The sequence below is a fragment of the Meles meles genome, chromosome 7 (genome assembly GCF_922984935.1).
Source record: "Meles meles chromosome 7, mMelMel3.1 paternal haplotype, whole genome shotgun sequence".
In the NCBI taxonomy this organism is placed as follows: domain Eukaryota; kingdom Metazoa; phylum Chordata; class Mammalia; order Carnivora; family Mustelidae; genus Meles; species Meles meles.
This window is the reverse complement of record NC_060072.1, coordinates 139809181-139836147: the sequence shown is the minus strand read 5'-3', so window position 1 is coordinate 139836147 and position 26967 is coordinate 139809181. Positions and strand designations below refer to the sequence as shown.

Here is a 26967-nt window from a genome sequence, read left to right as displayed (position 1 = left end):
GACACACGTGTAGTCCCGGGTAGCACCGCACTGCAGATCACGAGAGTCTGTATTTGATGGGACAGACAGAAGGCCCGTTTTCCTCAGCTTCACAGGAATGAAAGTCAGCATGAGAGCAAAACCATCATGCTTGTCAAGGGTGGAAGGAAACAAAAGACATCCTCGAAGCTGGTGAGAACCAGCTGGGAAGGCTGAATTGCTCAGGCCCATGTTTTATTCATTTTAAAAGGGTTTCTCAGAGAGAGGAGAAGGCACATTCCCCAGCAGAACTCGCTTGCCCGGAATGGCAGGCGAATAAATGGGCACGTATGTGATTGAGCCTGGAAAAAATCTAAGAAGACATTTGGAATGGCAGAGAATATTAATCTGGCTGCTGCAGGCCAGCCAGAATGGTCCAGGGAAACCTGCCTCCCAGAGTCAGGGCTTGTAGTCTTCTGTGTGACAAGGGGACACATGGGGTGTGGCTTCTTTCCCAACCCTTGAGCAGAAGACAATACGCGGAACGGAGCTGCCTCTGCCCTCGGCAAGGAACTGAACAGGAGAAATGTACTTTTCCATATATTTCTTCTCACGAGTTCAACCATCTTTAAGCGTACAATTCGGTACATCAAGTACATTCACCACGGTGTACAGCCGCTACCACTGTCCGTGATCGGAGCTTTCTGATCACCCCTCACAGAAACCCCACAGCCATTAAACAGTAATTGCCCACTCATCCTTCCTTTCAGCCTCTGCCACTAGTCTATTTTCTCTTTAAATTTCCCTATTCTGGGTGCCCAAGTAGCTCAGTCTGTTAAGCATCTGCCTTTGGCTCAGGTCATGATCCTGGAGTCCTAGCACCAAGCCGGCATCCGGCTCCCTACTCAGTGGGGAGTCTGTTTCTCCCTCTCCCTCTGTTCTCCCCTCCCCCTCATGCTCATGCTCGCTCGCTCTCTCACTCTGCCTTTCTCTTAAATAATACAATCTTAAAAAACAAAACAAAACAGGGGCGCCTGGGTGGCTCAGTGGGTTAAGCCTCTACCTTTGGCTCAGGGCATGGTCTCAGGGTCCTGGGATGGTGCCCCGCATCGGGCTCTCTGCTCAGTGGGGAGCCTGCCCCTCCACCCTGCCGCCTGCCTCTCTGCCTACTTGTGATCTCTCTCTCTGTCAAAAAAATAAATAAAATCTTTAAAAAAGAAAAAAAAAGAAACTTCTCTCTCCTAGGTACCGTGTAGGGATGGGATCCTATAATACATTTCATGCTGTGACTGGCTCATCTCACTCAGTACAGAGTTTTCAAGGTTCCACGTTGGAGCATGTGCCAGAATTATATTCCTTGTTAAGGCTGAAAAACAGTCCATTGTGTAGATACCACATCTTGCTTATCTGCTCCCCTATGGATGGGCGCGGGTTGTCCCACCTTTTAGCAATTGTGAGTAAGGCTGCTGTGAACAGTGGTGCGGAAATGGCTGTTTGAGTCTCTGCCTCCAGTGGTCTTCAGCAGTGAGCGGGGCTGCGTATGATAGGGTCACTCTACGTTTAACGTTCTGAGGCACTCCCTATCTTCCACACTGGCCAAGACATTTCCCATTCCCACCCCAATCAACGGGGTCCTAATATCCCCACAGCCTTGCCAACGCTTGTTGCTTTTATCTTTTTTAAAATAGCCACCCGGATGGTTGCAAAGTGGTATCTCATTGTGGTTTTGATTTGCGTTCCACGCTCTTAATAACCGAGTCACTAAAGATAGGAATGGCTTTTCCATTGAAATTTCAGTAGCTCGCCCTGGTCAGCCAAACAGGGCGCGTGGGAAGCCTATTTCCTGACAAATCTCAGAGCCGCTCTGCGGGGATTTCATCTTGTAACTGTCACAACCACATAGTGCACGGGGACTGATTGCAATTGTAGAAAGGCAAACATCTGAATCAAGAAAGACACTTTGCACTCCCAGCGGGCCGGATGAAGGGTTTCCTTTGTTAATGTGGCAGTATCCGAGACCCGCCGCTTAGTGCAAACCCAGGCAAATCAGGCCCGGGAAGATAGTTGAAATAGATTCTTTCATGGCTGAAAAGCTAGACAGAAGGTGACCATGGCCAGGGTTTCTGCTTTTGAGGGAAAGGCTGATTGCTCTGACCCAACAGCAAGGCCAGTAAATTATACCTGTGATATTTGGAAAGAGCTGTCTGTGGAAGGATCCATCAGAGAAGTTGCCTCTCGGGTGATCGGGGCAGCAGGCCCCTTTATACTCCTACATAAAAAGGCGGCAGGGCAAGCATGTGTTCCTCTTTTGAACTAGATATATCAGAGCTTTTCTCCCTGGTGACACTTCGGAGGATGGCGGTCCTGATGCGGGGATGGATGCTGGCCCCACTCAGGAGAGAAGGCATCTTAGATACACCATTGCAATGGATGGTGAGATGGCACGGTCATCTTTGCGTGCCCCGGAAGCAGCCAACCGTATCTGAGACTGTGGACATGGCCGTGGGAGCTCCACAGATCTGGCTCCTGCCTCCAGTTGTCAGACACTGGTGAGGCTCTTCTGGTCTTTGAGTTGCTAAGGAAGGAAATTTCTAAGAGAAAGAAACTGATTAGCTTACTATCATCTCCTGTGCAGAAACTTCTCCCCAGGTTTCCAGCCGCAGATTGGCTGACCCGCGTCAGCTCCCCGGACAGGTTCCCGTGGGCGTGGCTGGGGCTGGGTCACGTGTCGCACACCCTGGCTGCTCCCCTTCAGATACTAAAGGGCAGTGGGCAAGAGGGTTTCTGGAGTGTCACACCTGTGGTTAATGGTTCTCATACATTCATCGTTAACTCTTAACTCGCAAAAACCAGACACTAGGACTTCACATTTGTCTCCCTTGCTTAAAACTCAGAAGGATTTCCGTGGACTGAGAATACGTCCGAAGAATTCAGGTCAGGTCTTACGTCCACGGTTATTGCCGGTTATTATTCATCATTTGTTCAGTTTTTCAAACAACACCCCCCTCCTGAAGAAAGAACAAGAATGAAAATAATATCCACATAAAAGTCTTGGCAGGAAAAAAAAATCTCTAAGCAAGTTTCCCTAATGAGTTACCTGAGTTGAGTAGCTGTGATGTTTCCTACAGTGAGTCCAGATGGAATCGATCCTCTCACCGTCCAGTGATTTGATCTAATGGTCACTGAGTGGAAAAAAAATTGTTCTTTTCGGAATTCGTCTTAGAAGAACCACTAGGTCTCAAAGTATCACTTGCCCCTTTCTGCTTACAGAGTAGGTGTTTCCCTCACCCCTTCCCTGTTCCCGTCTTCAAAGCACTGCATGAACGTGCCCTCCTCTCAGTTCCTGGGCTCTCCGCTCAGAATCAGCTGCAGCCCCTCCTTGCCCGCACATCTCTTCCCCTAACAGAAGGTCATCACTCTGCGTCCTTCTAGCCCGTCCCTTCCAAACTATTCCTACAGTTCTGGCAATGGTGTCCCATTTGGGGCTCTGCCCTTGGCCTTCCTCTACTGCTGCAGATTTCCCGCACAACGCCTGGAGAGCAATCTGTCATAAACCCCATGCGGATCACCCTACTCCTCTGTTGGCAGACCTTTGGTAGAGCCTCTGCTGAGTTCCAATCCCAGGTCGCACGCTTCCTACATTAAATTCCCGCTCGTGTGCTTCATGGATTACCAGTCCGCCCTCCTACATCCGACCACTCTTCCGTCCACTGTGCTAGGCCTGCTCCCCTCTCAGCCTTTCGACAGGCCGTTGCCGCCTCTGGAATGCTCCCCATACTCATCATCCTCCGGGACCCCTTGGATCCCAGTCCCAGCAGCAATCCCTACGATTATAGCACAGGCCTGCCCCTACGGAGGCCTTCCTTGAGTCGCTTTCCTCCCCCTCAGCCTGCGTCTCCTTGTCTGTGGCCCCTCCTGCCCAGCTGGCTTCTGGAGCCCCTTTCCCACCTGAAACCAGGAGTCTACCAAGACTTGTTCTCCGCTTACAGAAAGAGGAAAACAAACTCTTTCACCAGGGTGGTCCTGGATTAAGGCTGTACCAGGCACTGTGCATATTCCAGACTCACGGAAGAACAAGAGAACAGCTTCCCGTGGCCAAAACCCCCTTCCTGCGGACCACCTGGAGTTCCCCAGGGGAAGGCAAATGCTTCCTGAGGTCAAGTTTAGGAGGCATCTATGTTGTTTGGGAGAAATAAGACCTTACTGGCCCCTGGCGAACTCATACCGTGGACTAGTTTCCCAAGTTAACTAGAGAGTAGGGAATAAACTAGAACAGAGGGCCACTCTATTTTGATATTTTATACATCAGTCAGGAATCATTCACTGAAAATGGCCAAAATGCAGTGTGAACCAGCGTATGGCCTATCAGAGAGAGAGCTGGCTCCCGGGGCTGAAGAAAGGGTCAGACACACAGATGGAGTAGGGAAAAGCATGGGGTTGAATCAGAAGCCGGAATTCAAATGCCGGCAGGTAGCACGCTGGTGCTGGCGTGTCTTGGATTAGAAGGGAGCCCACTGTGGCGGGACACGCCTCTGGGAAGACGGCACCCAGCGGCCGTGCAGCCGCTCCTGGAGTTCGTGGACTGGTGCCTGGAAGCCCTCAGTCCTGCTCTGACCTCCGGCGCTGCCTGCCAACCTGGAGTCAACATAAAATGTTCTGGGCATCTTCAGCGGTATCAAATGCATGTGGAACTAGGAGTTGCGGGTGTATTTGTTTAAATATTGCCTCCTTGAAGCCGAAGTGTAATTGTGTTTTTGCCTTTTTCTTAGAAATGCATAATTATGAATATATATTTATACATCTCCCACATAATGGTGATGAGAGAAACCTTTAAACGTGCCGTGGAGCAGATGGTAGTTTTAGAACAAAACAGATCCATTAGCTGTCAAACGCAGCCTCCCAAAGGATGAAAAATACAGTCAGTTCTCAGGTAGTGCTAAGAAAAACTCTCACTTATTCTAATCCCTTAGGATATGGATTCCTTTGTAAAAATTTTGCTATGGGAAGGCTATGACAACTTGTTATTAAGGAATGTCACCGAATGCAAAAAAAAAAGGCTTCTGACCAAATGGTCTGAAACTTAATTCCAAATGTGTTTTAAGAGGTGATACAGTTAATTCCTGACCAATTCCAGGTACCCATTTCCAGGGTTTTCCAGAAATGCCTACTCTTCCTGTCCTCATCTGTAGAAATGTTTTATCTCTTATGTTAAGCATAAGAAGGAGGAAAAAAAATCTATTTTATGAAAGTTAGAGTTTTCCAGAGAAAACTCTTCTGGAGAAACCTCGGAAGTCATTACAGATGAAGCAAGTTACTTCTTTAGGGCCAGACCGTGGTTTAGAAACAGAGCAGTTGCTGGAAACCAAGCGTTCTCTCCCCTGCCTTCCCTCCGCCTCCACCCAAGGCTAAGCGGGCATTTTCTAAAGGACCATTTCTATAAATGGTCACTTACATTAGATTTTCTGCCTACGTGCATTTACATGGATCTATGGAATGGTTTGATAAAAGCATTAAACAACATTTTACATAACTGCAAAGAGTTTTCAAGATTTCAAATATTTTTATTTATGGGTGTCTCGCTTTACTCTATAGAAACAGCAGAGTTCTTCGTGTACGCCGGACTACAGAGCTACAGAAGGCCAGGAGAGTTTTAATTTAAGAGTTAAACCTCAAATGCCTATCTGCTAGGTCATGCCATCTGTGTTTAAACAACTTGATCCATCATTTTACACAGGCATCAAATGAAACTTCTGTTGGCCCTTACAGAAGTCAGTCCTGAATCACGACAGAAACGCAGCCTTGTAGACCATCAGAAAAAACATGCAATTGGACAAAACAGTTTTAAAGAATCTGAGAATGTCTCTTATCCATGAGGTGGAAGAGGGAAATTAAATTGACTTAATATAAAATCATTTACACTCTGGAAATCATCACAGTCACCCAGTCCATGATCGTTCTGTTTTCTGCCTGCGTATGGTCTTCAGATTGGCTTGCCCTCGTCTCTTCTCCCTCAAAAGTCAAGTCACAATCCTGGGACTAGACCTGGCACTACTCTCGAATCCTGACACTAGAAATGCGAAAGGCAGGAGTTCTGCTCTTCACGGCTGTCCTTTCGTCCAGTCATATAAGCTGGTTTTTGTTTTTTGGTTTTTTTTTTTGTCCAATTAATCCTTTGGTTTCTTTGTGAACTCAAGGTCAAGTTCTACATTTTCACGCTTTCAAGAGGAGTAATTTGATTGTCTTGCGGTCTGACCTGGACACTTGGTGTTAAAGTCAGTGCCTCAAACTGTGAAGTCAGGCAAGGCTTAACTAAAATGATCCACTATAAAACAAGCACATTGTGGCCCAGTTGGGTGTGGACCATCTGCTTTATCTGCCACTATTTTTATGTGACTTTGTTTTGGTCTGTACTCTTAGCGTGACTACATATGCCCCTTTGCCTTTACTGTAAGATTCCTTCTAGCTCAAAAATTCTGTAATAAATAAAAGTCATCGATTTCTGTACATTTACCATGAAGTTCGAGAGAAGATGTGTTGGATTGCAATATAGGACACAGGCTTTGCAGAAACTCAGAGAAGATAGAAGCCAGTGAGAGCCACGTGATCACAAAGGGTGACTTGAAGGGAACGAAATGTCCTTACAGGATGGGAGGAAGGAAGGGATTCCAAGTGAGGGACAATGTGAGTTATGAGCCAAAGAAATGAGAATAAGTTTCAAGAACCAATGTCATATGTTGGAAACTGTATGTGTGACTCGGGAATGATGGGTTGACATTGACGATTCCCTCTGTCACTGCACCTAGGCCAAGAGCCCAATCTCTGGTATCACTGAAGACTCAGTTTACCTATTCTATCTAAGAGTGCCCATGGATCTAAGGGGATGGTGCCCAATCCATGGAATTCAAAGTGCCACCCCTGCTCACCTGTACATCAGTCTATGGCAGCAGAGAGAATTAGTTAAATTATAACCCCAATCTAGTCTTCCCTCTAGTTTGTATAAATGAACTCCTTTGAAAGGTTAAGAATTGAAAGGATATGGCAAATTGGGTGGGATTGTAGGACAAAATGTATAAAACTCTGTATCTCTGCCAACTCTTTTGAAAAATGGAAAGCTCAGACTATTTCTTAGCATCAAACAGTCACCAGAAAAATAAACCAGTACACTTAATTTTTTTCATAAAAGAAATTTTCCTCCAGGAAAAATGAAGTACACAAAAGATGAATTGCTCAGCAAAACAATTAGAAACAAAGTCTACTTATTATCTGCCTCTGTGGGGACATTGGACATCTCCCCTCCACAAAGGACTGAGCTGTCCTTTGGCAGGCAAATCCGAGTAAACGATGTGTCAGCTGTGCGGGCCGTTAACCCAAAGGGGACGTTTTACTGACAGGGCAGATAATAGAGTCTAGTACTGAGTTCGAAATGAGCTGCGTTAGTTAGATAAATCAATCAAGAGCTCACTTCTCTTGGTTTGCCTGCAGGATGAGGTCAGCAGGCCCAAGGTGGGAAGCTCAGATATCTTCGCTTTGATTTTCAGCAGTGACTGCTGCAAGCCGAGAGTCACATCCCAAGGCCGTATCATTCAACACTCCCTCGCCTGGGTATAAATCCAGTCCCACTATTGAAAAGAGCCGTTCAGTGCTTTTTCTTCCAACTGACAAAAGGTGTCCTAACTTTTTGACCACAGTCCTTCCCATAGCTCATACATTGGGTGAAGAGAAGGGAGACATCCACCTAGCTTTTCCAGCCAGTAAACCTGAACTCTTTCCAATGTGAGGCATCGGATTTAAGAATGTTCAATGCTTCTGGGGCGCCTGGGTGGCTCAGTGGTTTAAGCCGCTGCCTTCGGCTCAGGTCATGATCTCAGGGTCCTGGGATCGAGTCCCACATCAGGCTCTCGGCTCAGCAGGGAGCCTGCTTCCCTCTCACTCTCTCTGCCTGCCTCTCTGCCTACCTGTGATCTCTCTCTGTCAAATAAATAAATAAAATCTTAAAAAAAAATGTTCAATGCTTCTTATAAACAAAGAAATCCAATCGATCTGAGAAGTCAGAAAGAGCTTTCTAAAAGGCATATTGCTAGACCTCTCTCTCTTTTTTTTAAAGATAGAGTAAATTTCTTAGTTTTGGTAGATTTTTATGTCTCACTTAAAGAACTCTGCTGTCCCCTGTTAAGAGAGTAGGGTAGGAATAATGGACTGAACCCCAGACTCTAGAGACTTGGGCGGGAATCCTGGCTCTTCCAACGTAGGAACACCAGTAAGACAGAGGGAGCCCTAATCTCCGTTGGTGACACAGACTCCAGGCTCTCCACCCCACTGCGCACACTGCACCCCAAGCAGCAGGCAAAATGGCATCTCACTATCAATCTGGGAGGAACTGAACACAGCTCAGCGCCTTCTTTCTTCCTCCCCCGACCCCCCCTGTGAGTTGGTCCTCCAGGCACATGGTCATGGTTGTTCAGCACCAACGCTGTCTACAGCTGAGAGCAGGTCTAATTTAGGGGCGTGATACTGAGCCCGCTTGGCCAGTAGACTGAAACCACGTTCTCCAATATCATTTTATCGGTAACACAATTGCCTGTCTCGACTGGTTCCAAATGTGGCAAGGGAAAAGTCAGGGCTGTTTTTCCTTCGTCTCTCTTCAAAAAAGACCTAGTATGGTGCCAGGAACCTCCTTGAACATGAGTAAATTTTTGCTTAAAATTAATAAAGATAGAGCGGAGCTGGTGGGAAAAAGCAAAGTAGTCGCGTATGAACAGTATAAATAAGCAGTTTGAAGCTGTGGATCCAACTTTAGGCCCCCAAAGATAGATCATTGGTATTAGCATAGAAAATGGCAGTATTTCCCCCCACGGGACATTCAGATAGAAAGGGTCCCTTAGACGTGCTAGAACACAACCCTGTGTAGTCTGCTGGTCTCAGCCCTCACGGCAGGCCTCCTGGTTCCTCTGTTTACTCAGAGCAAGTGGACAGATTTGGCAGCTCAGGGTTCGGGCTTTAAATCAAATAGTTTGGGAGATAGTAAGATAAAGGCTCTAATTCAGTTTCTTTCTCTTTAAAGACCAAACCAAACAAAAAAGCTGATCAGGTTCAAAAACTCAGTGATTCAAAAGCAGGAACTAGGCAAAGTCCATTTGGTTCCAAGCCCTTGATCTCTATCCCAAGGAGGGAGGGGATGTATAAACAATAAAGCTCATGAACCAAAATCAAGAAGGCCCCCCCCCACCCCGCCTTTAGGACAAACTTTAGAAGCCATGGACAGCAGAAGGCCTTCGTGCCTCAAGCCCTGCTTTGCCTCTGTGATAGACACAGCGCACGGGGTGTGACAGCCTGACCACTGGAACGGGGAGTCGAGAGACTGGAATTTTCCTGAATCATTCCATGTCCTTGATAAGCCACTTTGCCCATCTGCATCAAGGTCTCCCCATCTGTGAAACGAAGGGCTGGGTGGCTTTCTTCCTTCGGTGGTGAGGTTGCGCCTCCCACCTCCAGCTGCCTCGGTCTGGCGAGCGGAGCGGAACCGCCGTGGCATGGTGAGCGGCTACCTGCGAGAAAGCAGGAGGAGTATCCAGCTCTCGGCATCTTGAATAGCACCCCTTCTCTCCCTGCCTCGTTTGGTTGCCCTATTTGGCAGCCACTTGCGAAACTACTGCTGTGTTTCCATCTGTCAGATCTCAGCGGAGCATCGGGGAGAAAGGGTGTGAAATGGGAATGCTCCTTCCTTTTTTTTTTTTTTTTTACGTTGCTGCTAATGGCTATCCAGGGACAGGGACGGCAATGTTGGAAGACCTTTGTGGAAGTCCCTTCCGAAATGCATCAAAATATTTAGAGGTCCCTGGGTAATGGTTTCATAGAATATAGGCCGGCCACCACCGTGTTGGGAGCCAGGGACGCTGTCTGATTTATCAAAAGAGAAGTCACTGTAGATGAGTTAATCACTTGGAATAGGACAGCAGGTGCTAGCTGTCTAGCAAACAGCAAGACTTTTCTGTATTTGGGGACTCTTAAAGTACACACACACACACGCGCGCTCGCGCACATCAACTCCGCTGTATAAATGTTATTTGCAATATATGAAAACACAATTGTTTCCAAATAAATGCAAAATGACTCATTTGTTTCCTTCCCCGTTATGTTTATGAAAATGGTCAGAAGAATGTCTGGGTCCCAGTAGTGAACATCAAGAGTCCACAACCCGGTTAACTTTTACGAACAACTGGAGAATTTGCTGATATTTTCCTTCTCAATCTAATGGGAACCTATTTAACTAATTTAGGGGTTTAATTTAGCCAAAAAGCTTCTAGTCCGGCAGTGTGATAAATGGTGTTCTGTAAATTCCTTCTGTTTCCAAAGCCAAGGACGACTAAAAATACTCTAAGAATACACCAAGGTCCAAAACTCAGCCTGGACACCACCTGGCTTACTTGAGGGCGGCTTGACGAACTTCTTAGGAGAATTTGCACGGGTGATAGGCAGCCAGAGAGGGACGGGTGGATAGAAGACAGAGTTAAGGGAAGAAAATGTGAACATTCTAGATCGTATCCTTGTCTACTCCTTAATCCCTTTCCGTCCTCAATCAAAGGTCCCTATCCACTCTTGAGAAGCAGGACCCTTAAAATTGGAAATCCAGTCACCGCAGGGTATGGGGTATATCCTGACCTCTGGGACACAGCTGTCCTCAGGCAGAAGGGTAGGCCATGATTAGCTCACTGTCTGGTAGCTTCTGCTCTAATTCACATACTATTGATAAATAAGATCGGGGGCACAAGAGGGAATTGGAGCCAGGCCCCAGGCAAGATTAGAAATGGCGCAGACGCAGTCCTAGCCGGTCTGGGCCCTCCCAGCCATGCTCATTCATCTCCTTTGGGGCCTCGGGGGGCCAGAGGCTTGTCTTCCTCTTCGTGGCTGAACAAAAGCAGTGATACTCTGGAGGAAGAGCAATATGGTGACTTAAGGCGACGGGTACATTTTCGAGAAGCCCAGCAATATGATTTCTGACAGTTGTTTGGCATAATTAAAAGATCACTAAACAGCGCTAAGAAAAAACTTCTCAAAAATAAATGCAATTCTGGATGAGATTCTAATGGCATAATGGAATTTCTGTTTAAATTTATCTTTCAAGGAAGTTCCTGTCAGAAGGAGGGGGTGCTCACACATGGGAACTGACGTCAAATTGTCTCGGATGGGTGTAGGAGTTAAGGAGGTGGAAAGGCATAGAAAACTAGTTGAATTTCCTCATGATGGCAATAAGTAGATTCTAAACTCTATTCAAGTGCCCTCCCCTCCCAACCTCCTTTCTGTCGAAATCACAGAGTCCATTTTCTATAACACAGAGTGAGCCTCTGGAAGGAGAGAGGCGAGTGGAGAGTGGAAATGAGAGCAGGGCAGGGGCTGGGGAGTGCGTTGTGGGATGTGGGGATCCGAGCAGGGCCGTGACAAGGAGGCAGGGCTGAAGACAGGCCAGGCAGTGCCCATCCGCAGCTCCTGGCTTCTGGTGGCAGGCGGAGCAGAGCAGCTGGGAGCCTCCGTAGTTGCCGAAACCATCACCAGCACCCCTCACTCCCCCGGTCTTCTCTCTGGGCCCTGCCAACAGGCCAACCTGAGGGCTCTCCTCATGGGCACCTGCCCCCATGGCCAACATCCTGAGGGAAGGCCTCAGCTCTGAACACAGAGCCCCGCACTGTGTGTCCCACTGGGAGTGGTCCAAGGTTTCCAGAAAGAAGCCTCTCTCTTCCCGAGGGCAGAATTAATGGCAGGGCCAGAGCCGGTGTGCACTTGCCGCTTGACTGTTCCTGGTTTTGACCCTCTGTGAATGACCCCGAAAATCTGTGACATTTACTAATCTGTTCTTCGGCTGAGACACTAGAAGGGTCTGAGAGCGATTGCGTGGGGTGAGGGCGAGCGATTTAGCTGGCGATGAGCTCGGCCTTCGTCTTAGCATCTGTCTGCATTTCAACTCAGGTTTCCCCATGTTTCTGCTTGGTAACCCTTTTTCTTTCTTATAATGATTTCTTTTAGGGAGAGAGGGAGCACGAGTGGAGGGAGAAAGAGAGAGAGAGAGAGAGAGAGAGAGAGAGAATCTCGAGCAGACTCTGCACTCACCGCCCGGAGATCATGACCTGAGCAGCAGCCAGGAGTCAGAAGCTCAGCCCACGGCACCTGCCCGCAGCTTGGCGATGTTTATGAATATTCCAGAAAGAATTCTGTTATGGAAAAGGGTCTGTAAAGAAAGCCAACTACATACGCTGATTCTGAAAATGGAAAGAATGCAAAATGCCCTAAGTAAGCCACGGGTTTTAGCCAGAAAATAGGCATTTTTGAGAAATTAAAAAATAATGGAAAGGATATACTGTAGAAGGAATTCAGTGCCCTACGTGCAGATACCCAAGGTCCCAGATGTTGAGTCTGCTGTGCTTTCCCATTTTGAGATGCGAAAGTGCTGTGCTTTGACATCCGGAGACTTAATAACAACAGCAATGTGCCTTCAGCAGAAACCAAGGTGTCACTCACACTGGGCATGGTTTAAATGTTGACAAAGGCCACAGATGGTCTCCTAACTTCTCTGTGCAGATCCCAGTGGCGCGCTCATTCTAGACTGACTTTGGGTGTCCAGCATTAACGCTGCTCACACGCCCGCTGCTGGCCACATCTGGACAACCACGTCAGTTTGGGTCATTTGGAACTGAGGACTCAGCAAAATCGTTGGGGCATGCAAGCTGCCTATGGAGAGGTGTGAGACAGACATACGGCCCACAGCTGGTCCCTTCTGGACAGCAGGACGCAAGGAGAAAGGGGCTGGGCAGAGTTGCTGAGTCCATGAGGAATATCGGCCGGTGGGGGGGCTCAGGGCCTGGCACCCCCCAGCTCCTGCTGAGCTCCAGCCCCTGGTATGTGACCCTCGTGGATGGTCAGGGCAGTACTTGGCCCCTCGGGCCCTCAGTCAGGTGACAGCAATAGAGCCGAGGGCCCCCCAGGGACCAAGGACGGGTTCAGGATGCAGCGACTACTTGAAGGTCAAGGTTCCTCCATAAGCATCTCGGAAGGAAACTCTAACACGGTGGCTGTGTCGGATATCGGTTTATCGGCTGCTGCTTGCCATCCTGAGGCTCTTGGCCGAGAGCTGGGCACCCCGTTATAGAGGGAGGGGACCTCCCTGGTGCCGTCTGTCTCCCGCAGCACTTCACCGGGCCCACAGGGACTCTGGGAGGGTGAGGCGGCCCCTCGAAGCCGAAAGGGAGGAACGTGAGGAAGTCATTGGGAACGGGCCTTCCTGCCTTGTCACCCGTCACCCCTTGTATGGAGAGGAAAACTCATGACGTGTGGGGGGAGAGGGGCTTCTGGGACATACTGGGACAGGTCCGACCACCGCTGGGGGGCTGGTGTCGCTGCCCCGGCATCTGTGCAGAATACCGCCTTCTGGCTGAAAGCGCAGGAGCTTTGAGCTGCCGCCTGCGCCCTCCCTCACGCAGTCCCGGGGGAGGAGGAGGGCGGCTTTACGGGGAGAAACTGGGTTTCTGGCCGCTGAAAGCCGAGACGCCATCCTGGCCTTCGCAAAGGCCAACCGCCCACTCCCACCCCCTTCCTTCTGGCCCGTGCGTCACAGATGTAGCCTGCCTGTCCTCTCCTTTTCCCCACGGCTTTCTCCCTCCCTGCTCTCGCTGAGGTGTGGGGTGGTGTCCCATCTTTTCTTCCTCCCACACTCCCTCTGGAAACGAGCCTCCAGAGTCCCCCATCGAGGAGGGCATCTGGTTCTCAGCAGAGGCAAGGCCCGTTCCGATGGTCTGAGGGGGACCTTGGACCCGGTGCTCCAGACTTCAGTCCGGGGTGGGTTCGGGCCGGGGCCTCGTAGACTGGGCTGTGATGCCGAGTCCCTCTGATCATTTCATCCTTTTCCCTGTGGCCTTGGGGCAAACTTCACGTCCATTCTTCGTGCCCTAGAACTCTGGGTCTTTCCCGGGTCCATGCCCCCCTTTCTTCTCTCCCGCCTCGAACTTGCGGTTCCCAGTGTTGCCCAATGGATGAGCCCGTGACTCTCAACTCTTGAAATCACTATCTGGTCCCAGACCCATTTCTTCACTTCTCGTTCAGTATTGCTGATAGATATTTACCAATCGGTTATTAAGGTTGATTCTATCCCTGAGTGAACCGTGGTTTATAAGACCATCATTCTAAGTTAGGTCCTGGCCAGCTCCTCTGTGGCCTCAGGAATGGGTACCTGTGCCCCAGGTGCCTTGTCCAGATGGCTCAGCGCTAATCGTGGCCTATAGCCCGCTCCTAGCTTGTCCCATCTCTAAGCTTGCATCCCCATCCAACTGCCCTAACCTGGGGTTTGGGGTTGAAAGTAGGCATTTTGTACTCATGTATCTTTTGCACCTCCTACGTCCTGGTATCATTCCATTTATCCTGCGGTGTTTTAATTATTTGCTGACCTGTGGCTCTCCCAGGGCAGACCACAGCCCCCTCTTGGGCAAGGACTGCACCTCACTCGTCCTTGGATCCTGAGAGCCCGACACAGGACAGCTGCTCAGAAAATAATCTATGAGCCACTCAGGTTAGGAGCTGAGATTCTCTAGAGGAGAACCCTTACAAAACCCCGAAACCCCAGCCTTGCCCTGAACGGTGCATTCTCCCGGCAGCAGTGGTCACGACACATGGCCAAATCAGCAAGAGACAGGCTGTTCGCATTCGTCCTGGAGAACTTTTTTGCAGGTTGTTTTGTTTCTGTTTGCTTATTTGTTCGCTTTTAAATAAAGTGGAACTTCTCTCTGAAACTCATGTCATGTTGAGTCAGCTGACTACAACAGTCAGAGAAAGAATGCTGCGTTCTACTTTTTTCTTCTACTGTCAGTAAAAGCTAGGGTTCAGGGCATACAAGTCATACTGTCACCTGAGGAGCTACAATGAGGAGAAGCTTCCAGAAAGATCTGAGCCGCCAGGACCAGAAAGGGCTCCTTTCTCTGTCCCTTGGCCTTGGTGCACGCATTTTCCTAGCCCACCTCCCAGGAGACAGGGAAGCGTGTGCCTGAGAGCAGCAGCGGGGTGTGGGTGGCTAGTCCTGAGGGGATACGAGTCACACCAGCTGAGAGCCAGACTCCTGCTTGCCATCAACCCCATCTCTCCGAACCCGTTTCCTCATCTGTTCCATGAGAAGGCTACCTAGCCTACAGAAGCCATCACAGGGATTAGTGATCCCGTATACATGTCATTATGACTGTGCTGGTTAGGGAAACCTCCGGGCACAGACCACATTCTCAAGCTGCCACATAATGAAAATCAAGGACTCTCTAATGCATTATTCATCACACCTTGACATGACTTTCATATAACATCCAGCCAGAATATCTTCGATCTATTTCTTCATTTGCTATTCTGAGCTCAGAACATAGGATAAGTATCTCATCAGTTCAACAAGCTGATTTTTTTTTTTTTTTAATGAGCATCTGCTTGTGCCAAGGTCTCAGGTTCCTGAATGTACCTGGTTTCCTGAGGTGGGGGTATAAACTGACAGCAGCTCGTGGAGGGGGGTCATGGAATGTCTCAAACACATCGTTAAGGCTGCATGGCATGCATGTGACGTGTGTCTATTTGGAGACGCTGTGGGAAGGTGAACTGAGCAAGAGCTCAGATTTTCCAGGGAGCAACTGTAGAATTTTAATGAGCTTTGAGTCCATTGCTCTGCTGGAAATAGCAGATCTCTAAGCATTTCTTCAATAGCATTACAGTAATTATAACAATTCTAAAGGAATAATTTGCGGGTTGTATTTTTGTCAGCTCGGAGGCATAGGAAAGGCCACATTCAGTTCTGCATTTGGTCCGTGTCTAGAGTCACTGTCAGATAGAGGTTTAAAAATATTAATGACAATAGTGAAGATGATCTGGTTCCTGGTCTCCACCAACATCTTGGGACAGTACGGCCCCATTTGACTTTCTGTGATAATAGAAGTGTTTGGACGTGTGTTGTCTGGTATGGTGGCCGCTGGCCACATGTGACCACCAAGCACCTGAAATGTGCCTAATGAGACAAAGGCCTGAATTCTTAACTTAGTCAGTGTTAACTAATTCCACTTAAATCCACGTGTGGCCATGGCTGCCGTACTGTACAGCACAGCCCTAGGGCACCAGCTGAAGCCCACGCCAGCCGCCCTGCTGTTCAGAGCATCGGTGCACACCGAAGGACACCCAAAATGCACCCGGGGAGCCACGAACCCCACGTACTCCAGCTGAACCGAAGCCTCCTGATTTGGTTCTCTGATTCTTCCTTCTGCAACAGACTGGGGCATTCAACTAGACAATGAGGCAGACGCAGCGGCAGCCGCTGGAATTGAAAAAGGTCAAGAACAGACCAGGACTCAAAGAGAAAAGCAGTCTAGGCTTCCTGAGCATAAGGACAAGCAGCTTTTGTGCCTCGAAAGTACAGGTTTTGCTGCGTTGCTCCATCAAGAAAATGCTAAGAGTTCAGGGAGTAAGCCTTGGGAAGGATAGGAAATACATTGGCGAGCCTCTTCCAAGACCTTTGTCCATCAAGGGTGGGAAAAATACAGGTGGTTTTCGCACACCAGTGGGTGAGTTTGGGTTATCTGAAAAGTCCAGCTACTGGGGGCATCTTGTTCCTCCCAGGAGGAAGAAGTCATAGTTCCCTCTGATGTCCTCCTGCTCTTGGGATGAAACTTCAGACAGGGACCACGACTCCCTGGACTGCCTGACGGGACTTTGTCAGCCCCTCCCACCTCACTTGCTTTGCACACGCTGTTCCCTCTATCCAGAAGGATTCTTCCACCCAACCTCCTTCCTCTCCTGTTCCAGATCCCAGTTCAAACGCCACTCCTTCGAAAGCCCGGTTACACGTCCATCCCCTCCCCAGCTCATGTAGACCTGGTTCCTTTGTTATCCACACTTCCGTCTGGACTCCATTGCCCAGAACACCAACTTGAACTTATATATTCATCCGTGAGACTCTCTGATGTATTCATTTGCAAACTCGAAGAAGTAGGGCTTGTGTTTGGCCTGATCCGTCCACCTTTGTACCCCCATTACCCCCAGTAGCTGGCTGAGGCTTAATAAATGCCAAATGAATGAATTATGCATTCTGGTTTGTGTGTAGGGTGTTTAGTGGGACAACTGTCCTCCAGTTCCTAACATGTTCATGTCTTTTTCATAAAGCCCCTTTAGTCTCTGGAATGGCTCTTCCCTTTAACTGCCATGCCAAGGTTCTTACTGTGCGTGACTTTTTGCCATGAAATCTCCAGCCTAAAAATTCCACCCACCACTCTGCTATTTGCTCCGCTTACTACCTTCGCCCCCAAAGCTTCCCGTTTCCTTTCAACAGTTAGGACTCGTGCTGGCAGAACCTAACTTCATCTGTGCTGCTTTCCTTAACGATGCATTTTCTGGATTTTTCCTCCCACTGTTTCCTTCACTCGATTTCACTGGTAGCCTCTGGACTCCCCGTTTGCTGTCTTTCTGCCAGGAGAGCTGCGTTGTCCTTTGCGATTTTTAGTTTATTTTCCACCCGGACTTTTTCTGTGATCTCTTCTGTAGACTTCCTCTGAATTTCCAATCTGCCTAGTTTTTATTCTTGTCCTTCAGAGTTTTATAAAGTGGGGAAAATGAAACCTACAGTTTTCCCCAATTCTTCTTTCTGCCTCCCTTCCAAAGGGGGAACAATATTATGAAAGAAAAGCCTTAGATCATCATTTCCAAAACCTTCAGGGGGATTCCTGTCTTCCCATTTTTTGTCTCATTCCTGCCCCCATCAAGAAATCAGAGGCAAAAACAAACAAACAAACAAACAAACAAACAAACAAACTTCTGTTAGCCTTAACCCCGCCTCCCTAAACCCAATCAATTTCAGGCTTCATTCTCTTTTTCAGAATGAGTTTCCTTCAACGATTAAATGATTTTTCTCTTTCTCATAGAGCTTATTTAGTACCAAATTCTTGACATAAATTACAATTGTCTTCAGCAAGCATTTATTGAGCTTCTCCTATGTGCCAGGCACTGTGCTAAGGAAACAGCGATGAGTACAATGAGGGGAAAACTCCCTATCTTCATGGATGACATTTAACAAGGAGATGTATAATAAACATGAGCATAGAATGCTTTTACATAGTGATAAGCTCAACAAATAATGTTACATGATCATTGCTACATACAACGGAGAAGTCTGAATTTGTAGCCCCCTCACCCACAGGAATGTCACGACAGTTAAGTGAGGTAATATATGTATAATGTCTAGAGGAGGACTCATCACTCGGCAGAAACCGTGGCTTTGTGTTTAAGCACAGACTCCGGTCATAAATGTATTTAGAATGATTGTCATTATTGTTACTGGATGCCAGTAAGGATTATTTGCTCATTCACTCAAGAGACAGTTATGGGGTGTCTACCTGTGGGCAAGGTAATCACATGGCTGTGAGGTGCTACAGGGAGAAGAGAAAATCTGCCACTTCTGACATCAAAAGCGGGACTGAAATCATGAGTCAAGTCCACCGGCCGAGGAAGGCCAGCTGGGCTGCAGGGGAGGCAGGCACGCTGCTCTTCAGACCACTCTCGGTGACTCACGTCTTGCCTAGTCAACTTCCCGTGGCTCTAGAGGGCAGAGCCCCAGCTTTGCTTTTGCCTCAATATTTAGAGTTGTGGGGTAAGGTGAGGAAAGCCCATAACTTAGATTCATAGATTCTGAGTCGGGAGGAACGCCACACGTCGTATGTTTATTTCGCGCATGAGGAAATGTGTCTGTACATACATCACACACACATACACACGTGCACACACACAGACTTAAGTATCCCGTTCTTTCTTTTTCTTTTTTAATATCTTATTTGTTTATTTGACAGAGATCACAAGCAGGCAGAGAGGCAGGCAGAGAGAGAGAGGGAAACAGGCTCTCCGCTGAGCAGAGAGCCTGATGCGGGACTCGATCCCAGGACCCTGAGATCATGACCTGAGCTGAAGGCAGAGGCTTTAACCCACTGAGCCACCCAGGCGCTCCAAGTATCCCATTCTTTTGATCCCTAACAAGCTTCCCTATTGTTCCCGGAATGACCTACAATTAGAGAATCGATGTTTCAATTCAATTCAGCCAACATTTTCTGCTATTCGGTTATGCGCAAAACACCACCAAAGTACCACAGGAGGCATAACAATAAGCAAGACGTTGTTGCAGGTTTCAAGGAGCTCCCTGTGTACGGCAGGAGACATCAATTCCAAGTGAGCGCGGCTGGTATTGCAGCGAAGGCAGGGGGCATCACAGAAACGCGCTGGAAGGAATGAACTCCCGCTTGACTGGTTCTGATGGGAACCCGCGCTTGGGCAGAGATGGGGAGGAAGGGGCCCCAGGATTGAGGGAACCTGGAGCTAAGCCACAGAGGCCTTGGAGCCTAGGGCTCCTTCAGGAAAGGGCTGTGACTTTAGGGGGTGCTGGAGTGCAGGTTGCTGGGAAGAGAGAGCGAAGCACCTTCCTAAGCACTCCCTACCAAGCCCGCCCCCACCCCCCACACTGTGGTGGTTGGGACTTGATTCCTTCCCTGGTTTCAAGCAGAGGAGTAACTTCATCAGAGCTGAGCTTTCTGGCTAAACTCACGGGAGGGAGGAGAGGCAGGCTGGCAGCTGGCTAAAGACGGGGGCTCATTCTGTTATTCGTAGGTTACCTGCGATGATAAGAGTTAACATGGATGGGATGTGCTAAGAGCTTTGCATACATTAACTTACTTCGTTGTCATAACATTCCTGAGGGCTAGGAGCTTTTATTATTTTGATTTTTACAGATCAGGAAACCTAAGCTTAGGGAAGTCAATGTGCTAGGGAGAGGCAGGTTGGAGAACCAACCAAGTGGGTTCTGTTTCTAAATCCACCCTCTTACTGACGGGGCGGGATTGCCCTGGCTTGCTAAGTCTACCTGCCAATGATTTTGTTGAGCAGTACCCAGGGGAAAGGTGAAAATAACTTTTAGACACCCTTTTAGGGCTGGTATCAAAAAGGATGACAAGACGACAAAAGCTGAAGTTCACTATGTCTATCACCAGCCCCTTATTGTGGATGAAGTCTAACCCCTAAGGGGGTCCTTCTGCCAATTTTCTGGCCCAATTCCTCACCTTCATTTGTATGTGCTGAAATCATAAATATAATTTTAATATTAATTTAAGAAAATTAAAAATCAGGAAGGTAAGACTATTATAAAATAATTCATATAATGTTTTTCAAAGCCTGTGAGGTGGTTGTTTTATGCTAATCATCTGCCATTATATATATACATATATTTTTAAAGATTTTGTTCATTTATTTGACAGAGATCACAAGTAGGCAGAGAGGCAGGCAGAGAGAGAGGAGGAAGCAGGCTCCCCACCAAGCAGAGAGACCTACCCGGGGTTTGATCCCAGGACCCCGGGATCACGACCTGAGCTGAAGGCAGAGGCCTTAACCCACTGAGCCACCCAGACGCCCCTCATCTGCCATTATAAATGAGCATTGGCCTTCATTGACCTTACCGCTTCTGATCATATAAAAGGTCAAAGTCTGATTTTTACAATTTATGTGCTGAAGTCCACCAAGGGTCTTCCAACGGCTCAGACCCAGCATCCACCCAACCGTGCTAGCCCTTCTCCTCACTTATGTCCTCGTGGCGACATCCAGGAAGGAACACGTCCCTCCCTTTAGGACACAGCCTTCCAGGGCTCTAAGACCCCAGCCGGTATTTCTGTTCCAGCGCCATTCTGGAACATTAAAACCGTTATTCCAGATGATGCATTAAACACCATCTATGATTTTGAACAGATGTTTTGCAGCAGGGAAGGGTGTCTCAGATAAAAGCAGCACATTGTGTGGAATTTGGTCACTGCGAGGTCTGCAGCAGCGCAAAGGGTCGATCGGGATGAACCCAAAGGGCCGTAGATCTTTGAGCTTGGATGACGTGCAAGGTGCCCATTCTCCCATTTAATTTCTCAGTTATTATCCTCCTGGCTGGACCTGCTAGGGCGGTGCCCCTCAGCTCAAATGCGGGGAGGTCAGAGCTGTATGAAGGAGCCCTACTCGCTCGCCCTCCCCAGAACCTGGTTTCTGTACATTTCTCTTCCGTGATCTCTTTTCATCCCCCTGGCAATCCTGGACTGTTTCTTAAGACTTGAGAACAGGGATAGGGTCTTGCCTCTTTCTCCCAGTGGGACTTATGGTGAGCTTACACAAATATTTGTTAGTTGAATAAGTATATAAATGAGGGAATGATTGAATGACATCAGAAAACACAACATCCAAGGACACCAGTCCTGAAGCGCCAGCATTTCAGAAGGAAGACAAAACTCTTATTTGCTTTTTAATTGCCTAAGGGACAACTTCCTGCAAAGTCTAAAAAATGTTTGGCAGTACCATCTAATAAAACATGCACCCTATCCTGGCAGGTCTTCTACAGCCTAGGACACTTTGGTCAGTAGGTCAGGTTCCAGAAAAACGTCAGGAGCCTATTCTGTGATAAGAGTGGTCACATACGGGGGGGCTGTCATGGAGTCTCTGTACAGTGCACTTGACTTTCAGAAGTTTCCTCTTTATTTGGGCTCAGAGCCGAGGAAGTGTAGGCATCCAGTCTTATGATTAGTGAACGCGACTTTGCAACAGAGATGTGAAAATTCTATCAGCAGGACTCCAGGCATGGAACAATATTAAACACTCAAAGTGAGAGGCTCACAAAGACACAAAGCTACGCTATTGTCCCCAGCATTCAGGTCCTCACACATGGGCACCCTCCTTGGGGTCCTTCGCCAGCAGGGCAGATGGCGGGGATCCTCCCCTCACTGGAGTTTCCACTGAGTCTGTGAGAGATTAGATTTCTGCCACAAAATGCTCTTCCCCAAATCAGAGTTTTCCATCCTGGGTAGAAAGTGCTGTCTTCATGAATACATTTCAGCCTACATTTGGACGGAAGAGAAAACTCCCATGTCCTTAACATTTAAAAACGGAGTGAGCTTGCTTAGGCTTTTGGCAAGTTCCCATAAACCTGCTCCTCACTGGACACTTGGGGAGATGTTTTTCTCACCCTGACTCTGGATGAAGTTGAGCTTGGAGTCCTTGGCGCAACTTGGCCAAATGAAATGCCTGATCCAGAGTCGTAGACAGAGGACCTCGGAGCGGATCTCCCAGCTCGGAACCCCCCCTCCAGGGACCGAGCACCTTCATTTCTCCCCAGACCGCCTCTCTCACATGCCCCCCGCGCTTGGGGATCTTTAGATACCTCCTGTCATGTGCACCGAGGTCTCGCTCCAGCACCGCTCTGCAAAGTGCAGAGCACACCCATGGGCACAGCAGGACTAGCGCTCCGTGGGACAAAGAAGCCATGTTAGGCTTCAAAGTCTTCCTGTCTCAGGATATCCTTGCAAACTCTCTAAATGAAAGTCTGGACTTTACTCAGTAACAGCCTTTCACCTGGACGGTCCTGGGCTGTAGGTCATTAGGAGAGGCTAGTTTTGGGGTGTTTGGGGAGACTGGATGGGGGCAAAGGGGAGGGCAAGGAAAGAAGATGGACCCCCAGGTCAATTGGCAAATCTCCCTGTTCCCCGCCCCTCCCTCTTACTTGCTTCTGAACGGGTGGGAAATATTCTGGAATACCAACCCCTCACTGCTTCTTCCTTTTCTCACCACCTCTCACCGCCCCCCACACCCATTTCCTTTGTTGTGCTCTACATCCCCTCCTTTTGTCTTTTCTGCTCCAACATCTCCAGACTCTGGTTTTCTCTCCACGCCCTTCCCCCTGCCCCTCTTCCCTTTGCTCACCCCCCTTCCTCCACCCATCTTCACCATAGCGACACTTCCGGGTCTGCCCTCCCTTTCTGGGTCCCTCTCCCCTCTCCCTTTCAGCATCAGGGCTGTGTCTGCCACCGCCTGATCTCCTGCCTTCTCAAACTCAGCGTAAAGCCATCCTCCTTTCCCCTGCTCGCAGAGACTCTTTTCTCCAACTTCCTTTCACCGCTAATGGTGCCCCCGGTTTCCCAACCTTCCAAGTTCAAAATTTGAAGTTACCTTGATTGACACTTCAGCCAGTCATCTAGTTCTACCGATTTTTCCTTAAATATCCCCCTCCTTTGTATTCCTCCCACTCTGTTCTCCTTGCTGCCGCCTTAGCTCTGGCTCTCGCGACCTCAACCTTGAATATCTCTGTGACTACTTTGCTGCTCCCACTTCTCACAGTCCAAGGGCTGGCTGGGTGTGGAAGGGCACTGTCGCTCTGGCCACCTGGGCTGGGGGCAGGGAGGGTGGGAACTCGGTCAGGAGTGGTGTAGGCACCAGCTGTGGCTCTTCCCTCCCTGTGCTGCCCATCTGTTGAGCCCCCAGCAGGGAGGAGAAGCCCTAGGCCCAGGGCTGGGGGCAATAGCCATAGTTTGATATTCTGCTATTCTGCAAATACATACTGAGTTTTTTTACTGTGATACCCAAGCCTGTCCTAGATACTGAGATACAATAATGAACAACACAGTCAGAGTCCCTACCTCATGAAGGTTACTTAGTCACAGGAGAGATAGAAAGTAATTGAACATGTAATGTAACAAGAAGAGGTAAACCTAGGACTTATGTATCAAGAATAGAGGCAAGGGGCACCTGGGTGGCTCAGTCAGTTAAGCATCTGCCTTTGGCTCAGGTCATGATCTCGGGGTCCTGGGATCGAACCCCACATTGGCTTCCCTGCTAACAGGAGTCTGCTTCTCCCTCTCCCTCTGCCCGTCCTCGTATTCATGCGCGCTCTCTCTGTCTCGATCTTCCTCTGTTAAATAAATAAATAAAATCTTTAAAAAATAAGAATAGAGCCAAATAAAGGGAATAAAAATGGAACAGGACAAATGGCCAATGAACACATAAAAAAAAAAATGCTCGGTGTCATCAGGGAAATGCAAATCAAAACCACAACGACATGGCACTTCACACCCACCAGATCGGCTGCAAGGAAAGAAAAATAGAAAGTAACCAGTGTTGGCGAGGATGCGAAGACACTGCAGGCCTCGTCCGTGGCGGTGGGAAGTGAAACGGCACAGCTGTTGGGGTTTGGCAGCAACTTGCAAACTTAACATAGAGTTACCATATGACCCAGCAGTTCCACCCCTGCATACGCACCCAGGAGAACGGAAAACACATGTCCCAACAAAGCCTGGCCCATGAACGTCACAGCGGCACCGTTCACGGTAGCTGAAACTCACGTGCCCACCAGAAGCTGAGTGGGCGGACAGCATGTGACTGTGCATGCAAGGGAGTACCACTCAGCCAGGAAAAGGCATGAGGGACCATTCAGGCTCCGTCAGGGATGCACCTTGAAAACGTTACACTATGAGGAAGAAGCCGGATACGAAAGACCGTATTGAACGATTCTGTCTATGTGGAATGTCCAGAACAGACAGAGCCATAGAGACAGAAAGCAGATCGGTGGTTTGGTGGTCAGGGCCTGGGGGGCTGGCAGAATGGGGAGTGGATATAGGATTTAAAGAGTATAGGATATCCCTTTGGGTTGACGGCAGTGTTATCTGGAACTAGACGGCGGTGATGGTTGCGCGAGGGTGGGAAGGTACTAAATACCACTTAATTGTCCCTTGGAAAATGGTTGAAAAATTACATTTTATGTGATGTCTATTTTACCACAACAAGAAGCAAACAGGGGTGGTCGCAGGCTGCTCCTTGAATAGGAGAGTCCAGGAAGCTTGTCCCATGAGGGAGAACCCTCTCTGTGAGCAGAGGCGGAGGGTTTGAGCCCTGCGGTACCTGGGGAAGGCAGGGAGCCGCAAAGCCTGCGCTGGGCTCTGAGCAGTATTTCTCAGGATCCCACCCTCTTCCTTGTTTCCTGCCTAAGCCCAGCAGCAGAAGGCTCCTTCTGCACCCAGCACCGCTGCCTCTCACGACCCAGGTCCTCCCTGTGCCTCCCCTCCCCGGCAGCCCTGCGGCGCGAGCCCCCAGCCACACTGACCCTCCTCCCTGCCCTGCCCACCCTCGCCCACGAGCTGCTCCTTCTTGCCTCTTGGAGGCTGGGCAACAGTTTGGGGCCCAGCCCACGGACCACTTCTCGCACACAATTTCTGACACCTGCCACAGCCTGCGCCCTGGCGGGACTGAAGCTTTGTGCATCCAGTCCCCTGCTTATCAGTCGTATGAAGCTGGACATCAGCCTCTCTCCAGGCTTCAGTTTCCTGCCCTGAAACAGGAAGACTGTCGAGAGAATCATCAAGCTAGATGACGGCAAAGTGCTGAGCTCAGCACCTGGTGCGTAGTGCGCTCTCGGGAATGGCGGCGTGTCATTACTTCGAAGTGTCCCATAATCCGAAGTTGGAAATTTAGCCCTTCATTTTGTACAGATGGTATTTGCTAATTATTGACTGTATGGAGGAGCCCATACACACGATAAATGTGGGGATGGTACAGATCTTCCCCCAACCCGGGTGACTATCCCAATACAGAGCGTGCGGACCGCACTCGAACAAATGTTTGACTGATGAGGGACTGAGTGAGTGACTGATTGATTGGCTGATTGGCTGACTGATTTGGCTCTAACACCAAATAGGAATAGAATTTTCTTCAAATTAAGACATAATAGGGAACATGATCTGGGAGGGAGGGGAAGATGGGAAGGGAAGAAAAGAGAGGGAGAGAGGGAGGGACGGGGAGAGAGAGAAAGATCATCAAGTAAGTAAACACCTGGTTCAGCCGGGGTGAGATATATTGAAATACTTCATAGGCATAAATGTTTGCAAAAAAAAAAAAAAGAAAGAAAAAGAAAAATAAGTATAATTGAAGAAAGACCTGGAGGGACGGTGGCAAATTCTTCTGAAAAAATGGCTCAGTCTACAAACGAGTGTTATTTTATTTCAAGAAGCCATAGTTACAGGTGTTCAAGGAAAATGTTAATACATTTGACAAAGAGATGTAAGACAATCTTCAATGTTCTATCACTGGAGAAAGGCATGAGTTTAAACATATTTAAAAATGAGATAGAGCGACGCTTCACAACAATTTAGAGGTGGGAGATAGACAGACAGACAGACAGGTAATGGTGGCACCCAGTATTGGAGGAGAAAGTATCAAGGGAAGGGAATGGGCTTAGTTCTCTTCGGGAAGAAGACGTGATGCCCAGATAGGGCTGGGCACCGCTGCCAGGCACGCCGCTCACGCCACCGAACTCCAGACGCTGCACCGAGACAGACCAACCCGACTGCTGTTTCCTATTTTTCTGACCTGCACACCCCCAAAGGCGGTTTGTTGCTCCCCCCAAGGAGGCACATCTGTCCCCACCAAGCCTCCAGCCCTCTCTCTCCGCCGTCAGAGACTCGCCACTGCAGTCTCTCAGCACGATTCCCGAGTCACGCTTTACTCCCCTTTCAGAGACATAGACACAAGCCCCGTTCAAGAGTCAACAGCGAGAACGCAGCCGGCTTCTTCCAAAGCGATGGACACAGTGTTCTTCATCGTTGCCCCCAACAAAACAATGAAAAAGAAAAGAAGTTCTTTACCTGACCAGCTCCCCGATTTCTTCACGAGAGTCTAAATTGAACACCGAGAAAGCAACTCAAAAGCATCTTCTGAGACTTCCTTAAATCCCCAATCTGCCTCCGATAGCAGCTCTAAGTCGGAGCTGCGAACAGAGGCTGTGTGTTATTTTAACCACAAGGTTTCTAGTCAGCGGGGAGGAGAGATGGAAATGAGGTAGGTTGGCAAGCAGGAGCGCCATCCACCTCAAGTGAAATGAGCTCGCAGATCTGATGTAAGCGCTCGGCGACAATTTGAAGAACCCTCAAACCCACTTTTCCTAAACTAGAGGTTAAATAACTGTGGAAAATTCCAAAGGAGTAAGATAAGACACTTACGGTCTTTTCTAAAAAAAGGCACGTTGGTATGCCCTGTCCGATACTGTCGAGGGGCAGCCCTGGGCCTCTGTGAGCGATGGGGACACCTGGAGACAGCTTTGCTCCCCCAAAACCGAGTCTTCCGGGCGTTAAAAAGGACAGGATGTCGAAGGAGCATGACCAGCTCACATCTTTCGCATAAAAACAA

At 48.7% G+C, this 26967-nt stretch overlaps 1 protein-coding gene across 1 annotated transcript in view; it reads right to left on the bottom strand.

The window, feature by feature from the left end:
* Nucleotides 1–26498, bottom strand: part of JCAD (junctional cadherin 5 associated) — a 78150-nt gene extending 51652 nt beyond the window's left edge. The window contains exon 1 of the mRNA XM_046012648.1: nt 26427–26498. The gene's annotated coding sequence lies outside the window, so the exon portion shown is untranslated. The remainder of the gene's footprint in view (nt 1–26426) is intronic.
* Nucleotides 26499–26967: the final 469 nt, after the last annotated feature.